This window comes from Equus caballus, chromosome 6, assembly GCF_041296265.1.
Source record: "Equus caballus isolate H_3958 breed thoroughbred chromosome 6, TB-T2T, whole genome shotgun sequence".
NCBI classification, from domain to species: Eukaryota; Metazoa; Chordata; class Mammalia; order Perissodactyla; family Equidae; genus Equus; species Equus caballus.
In genome coordinates, this window is record NC_091689.1 from 15,951,647 (window position 1) to 15,957,646 (window position 6,000).

Consider the following 6,000-nt stretch of genomic DNA (forward strand, 5'->3'; position numbering starts at 1 on the left):
CTGGGTCTCCATTAGCTACCTATCTAGTCCCCAGCCTGGAATGCAGGGACCTCCATGACCCAGCCTCTTCCAGCCTCTTGGAGTGGCTCGTGTTCCCTGTATTTCAGTTACACCAGCTTCCTTTCCTTGACTTGGGCAAAATTTGCCACTTTCTATTGACACATCGCTCTTTACAGCTTCACTTAGAATGCTGTCCTCACCCCTATCTAGATCAAGACCCAGCTCATTTGCTTCCCCCTACATGAGCTGTTCCCAGATCAGTCCTGCCAAAGCTACATACTCATCCCTCTGAGCATCTGTAGCACGTTATGTCCCATCCAGTGATGGAGAGTGTACCTCATTCTCCCACACGCTGTACCTACCATGTGTGCTTCATCTCTGCACTGTGCTGGGCTTTCCCTTAGGTGAAAAGCATTGTGTTGCTTCTACCCCTCTGCATTTCTTGTAGTGCCTAGGGTAGGGCCTGGCACCTAGAAGGTGCTCTTTGGATAGCTTTGAATGGCTAGCAAATCTGCTTGATAATTTACAGCAAAAACCAGCACTCGTTCATAATGGGTGGAAGTATAACTCAATACGTTTTAAAGACAATTTTTCAGGATGCATCAAAAGCCTTAAACATGTGCATACATATTTCATAGTATCTCTATTTCCTGGGAATTTATCCTAAGGAAATAATGGTGTAAACGCCTAAATATGTATGGATAAAAATGCTCATACAGTGTTAAAAGAGGAACAATCAAAATATCCAACCATGAGTGATAACTTTAATACCTTATGGTTGCATACTTATATATACTCACTATGTCCATGGATGGTTTTTAGCTGGTGTCACCTATGATTGTTAAAATTATCAGAATATTTCTCTACTAATCAGTAAAGTTATACTGCCTTGGACCTCCAGTCACCATCCCAACTCCTTCCCCAGAACATCCAGAATTTTCCACAGTCCAGAAACCGAAGGGAGAACTGCCTCAAGCAGCAGGATCCTGTGCATAGTGACAACGAATATCCCTCTGTCATCCATGATCCTCCTCAGTTTCCACACTGCCGCCCGCTTCTTGTCCTCTACATTGCAGCTCTAATATCATCTCTGCAGAGAGGCCTTTTCTGGCCACCAGACCTAAGTTGGTTTTCCCAGTTATTTGTTTCATAGCACCTTGTAAATACTTAGATTCGTTGGCAAGCAATTGCCTCTCTTTTCACATTTGTAAAGTGGGGGTAATTATAGTACTTGTCCTGGAGGGTTGTTATGAGGACTAAATGACTTTGTACTTGGAACTGTTCCTGGCACCTAGTAGGCACCCAGTTGTTACCATTCCTGACGCTTGCACTAGCTGTACTTGTTTTATTCATTTATGTATCCATTAGCTGGTTTCTTGACCATTTCCTGCAACTGTAATATAAGTTTATTAAAGCAGAGGTCTCTTCCTGCTTGCTCGCTACTGTATCCCCAGCACCTAAAACAGTGTCTGCACATAGGAAATTCTCAATAAATAATAATTAAATGAAATTATTTCTGTAAAATACTAAGCAGGTGTGTGTTCAGAGTATATGTGCATATAGACAGAGGAAATCTACAAGAAAAAAACATTGTTTGTAGTATGATCTTAAATATATTGGAAAAATATTTATGTATATTCATAGGAAAAAACTATAAAGGGAAACACCAATCTGATAATTTCTTAGTTCTATGCTTTGGGAATAATTGGTAAATTTTGTTTTCTTCTTAACACATTTTTCTTCTTGCAATATTCTCTACCATGTACATATACTAATTTTACAGCTAGAAAAAAGTCTTTAAAAAAGAACACCATCTAAAGTTTTGATGGAACATCTGGACTTGTAAAAATAGAAAGAGCCACTTAGTCTCATCTCTTACTTGTTAAAAATATAAATCCCCAGAGATTCTGATTTATTAGATCTAGAGCGGGGTCCAAGAATCTCCATTTCTACAAGTGCCTAGCTGATTCTCATGGTTAAGTGAATTTGGTTCCTGGGAAAAGTCCATGAGCGAGGGAACACGCCTGCTCATCGCTATGGAGGTTAGGATTATTAGCTTATAGAAGTCCTATCTGAATGGGGTCCCTAAACTGGGAAGTGGATTAGGGAAAAATAAAAGTTGATTCAGGCAAGAAAAATTTTGTTTTCTTCCCCAAGGACTTGCCTTCCTCATCTGAAGGGTGAGCTTTCTCTTCCTACACAATGAGATCAAGTCATTTCCCACTTCAAGGTGGTGCCATGTAGGACATGTCCACCATGGAGACCATGAGAAGGAGTGAGCTATCCAGGCAGGACGAGCATCCAGGATTACATGTTCAGGAAGAGGTGAGGCTGAGAATCAAGCCCAGGTCAGCTTGGCCTCCAAACTCATGCCCTGAGAGCTTCTGAAGAGAATGAGCCCATCAGATTTTGATAGCATTCCAGCCACATGTAACATATCCAGAGTGGGAGCTCCACAAAAACAAAGACCCTGTTCACTACTCTATCCCAGAGTTCAAAAGAGTGCCTGTCATGTGCCGGGTACTCAGGAAATACCTACTAGTTAATGAATGACCGGCAGTTCGCCTGCTTGACTACAGTACAATAAATGTATGCTTTTCTTTATGTGTTTTGAACAACTTAATTAAGTATTTTGTTTTCCTCTATGAGTTTACTAGTCCTTTTTGACAATCACTATTTTAAGAAGCAGGGCAAATTTCCTTGTCAAACTCTGAAATCCTGATATCCTATTTATCAGCTGCAGAGTCTATATGAAGTTCTTAACCGAGAACTTACTTCTTAACAGATCCAGATAAGTCTCAGTTTATTTATGTACTAATATAAATTCTCTACGCTAAAGGTCAGAGGTCAGGCTATTCCTGTGATAGTTAACTAACATTTAGCCATTCAGTCTTACGGTGTTCAGAGAACTCAATATATTTGATACCCAAGGCGGGATGAGAAATTAAAAGAAATTGGACACAGCTATGGTCTACCTCTGTCGTCAACAGAAAGCAACACCCCACATGTCAGTATCAGAGTTGAAATATTGGGAGTGGATGGGCTTCCATTCTCAATTTCTCAGGTGTTGTTGGAAGAAACTTCGCTCTTCGACAATCACTTGTCTCTTTCAAAATTACAGATTTTTGTTAATTTTTTGTTGTTTTGCTCCGTTTTCTTGTCCATCTTTAGTCAACTCACCAACTATTTATGTTAGAGTTGGATCCACAGAAGGAGTAAGGTTAATGAGCATCTCAAGAGAAAGCCCCAGTGAAAATTGAAGAAAGATTAAGTAGAGAAATGAACATTGGAATTTATCTGAAAAGAGGCCTGAATACCTCGTTAAATACATTACTCTTGGCTCAGCCAACAACTGAGTGAAACACCAAGCTAAGGGCCTCTGAAGCCACTTTTTTTTCAATGTCATTATTTCTAAGTTGTGCCTTCTACTCTCAGTCTAATACTGCATCTTGTAATTTCATAATTCTATGATATACTATTTTGAGATCTTGTTTTGGTATATTAACAGTATCTGGAATGTGCCTTAAGCAAATAAAAACATTTTTAAAGGACTTAGTAGTATAACATATACTATTATAAGTTTAATATACATTCTGTAAAGTAAAATGTGGGTTTTCACAATTCAACTTGGACATTTACTTTATTGCATAGTTTTGAAAGAAGTTATTTCATTCTTTCCATGAAGGTGGCTTCTCTTGGTACAGAGTTCCTACAAGGTTGATCAATTACTGCAGATGATAATGTAATACGTAGGAGAGGAAGTTGGGAAATATCAAAATGTCAGCACTGAGATTCTTGTATCAGATGGCAGATGGGGCCTAGTGACATCTATAAGCCTTTATACCTTAAAATCTTACACACCTGTCTGTGGACTTCCAGGCGAGACAGTTTGCATAATAATCACCTGGAGAGATTTAAAAACTATATCCTAGGCTCCACCTAGAAAGATTTTTATTCTGTAGGTTTAGGGTGGAGTCAGGTGATCTATTTTTTTCTCAAGTATCCAAGGTGGTTTGATGTTCCAGATTTTGGAATCTCTGCCCAACTGTAAATTCCTGTTATTTCAAAATATCTTATTTTTTTAAGATACTTGTTTCTCAGATTCACAAAATGTCATCAGAGTTTAGCGTGAACAATGAAAACTACTTTAGGTATTTTAATCAAAAAAGGTTTTAATAGAGGAAAATACATCTTACAAAATTATTGGAAGGGCTGAAAGAACGGGTTCATAGTTAGACCTCCAGGAATAATTCTAAAAACATAAAAAATTGACCCACCATGAGAGCCACGCTGGAATCAAGAGTATTGAATGAAGTCACCAACTGCTAGTGGTGGCATTGCTGCCACCACTTCAACCACCTCTAGACTATCTAGAAACTGGAAAGTGGACACCCATAGCTGCAGTCCACGGATTAGAAAGCCTCATCAAGAGACCCCAATAGTTCATTACCCTTGAAGCTGGAGATGGCCGTAGAATGCTTGCTAGAGAAACCTCATGTTTATATGGCTTTGCCAGACAGCAAAAACAGAAAAAAGAGTTATAAAGATGACCCTACCTTGTTTCTACATCCCACATCTTGAACTAGTACATCTAATAGGCAGATCACTTCACATCCAGCCCCCTAGCTGAAAGGGAGTTCGCAAAATGTTGCTTTAGCTTTCCAACCTCTCCAATTAGAAGAAAGAAGATAGAGCAGAGACCGAATGAGACAATCCGTAATATCCACCACATGGGGACAACTAAGGAGCCTTTGGTACAACGGGCATTTCTAAGAAGTGGGGCCAATTCACTTGTCTGACTGTTGTGGGGGATATAAATAGGAGTATGTCAGGAAGCATGCAGAGGAATTTGGGATTTGATCCTCAGCCACTGAAGGATGAATAACATGACCTGATCTTGTTTGAAAGATCATTTTGGCTGCAGCATAGGATGGATTATGGAAGACCAGGATGAGAAGCCAAGTACCCTGTGTTATTCACTGTGAATGAAACCAAGATTTTGCTGAGTGTATTCAAATAATATTATTTTAAATACATTTTGGCTTGATGCTATCTTATTCTTAAATTATGCTCTCTGCTATGAGCTTAAAGCGATTATTTTATTCATGATTACTTATTCTTTTTGTTAAAATTTTTTATTGCAAAAATCTTCAAACATACAGACAAGTTTGAAGGCTAGTATGATGAAATTCACGTACCTAACAACTAGGTTTTTTTCTTCTTCTTCTTCTTCTCCCCGAAGCCCCCCAGTACATAGTTGTATAAGGCCCCCAGTCTAGTTGTAGGTCCTTCTGGTTGTGCTATGTGGGAAGCCGCCTCAGCATGACCTGTTGAGTGGTGCCATGTCCACCCCCGGGATCCGAACCGGTGAAATCCCAGGCTGCTGAAACGGAGCACATGCACTTAAACCACTCAGCCATGGGGCTGGCCCCAAGTTTTAAAATTTGTAAGCGTATTGCCATATTGTTATCTTGTTCTTTCTCTCTCTTTCTCTGATTATTTAGTTGAGTTGTTCAAAGTAAGTTGCAGACATGATGCTACCTCACCCTAAAAATTTAGCACGCATCTCCTAAAACACTGAAATTCTCCTCCATAATCCATAGGTCAATATCACACCTAATAAAATTAACAATGATTTTCTAATATATCTAGTGTTTAGTTGATATTATACTTACCCAAATTGTGCTCCAGATTTTTTTGGCTATTTTTTTCTTCCAAATTAGTTTCCAGGAAAGGTTTATACATTGCTCTTGTCGATTTTTATCTCTTTTAATAGAGAAATTGCTCCAGACCTCTCTCGCTTACTTTTTTCATCACATTGACTGTATGAATAATTATTTATTTCATCAAACTGGACATTCTACATTTGATGATTGTTTCTTTTAATTTAACTTATTCTCTGTCTTCTGTATTTCCTTTAGACTGGAAGTTAAATCCATAAACTGATTGCATTCAGGCAAAATTTTCTGACACAATTTCCTCAGTGAGGTTTATATTATA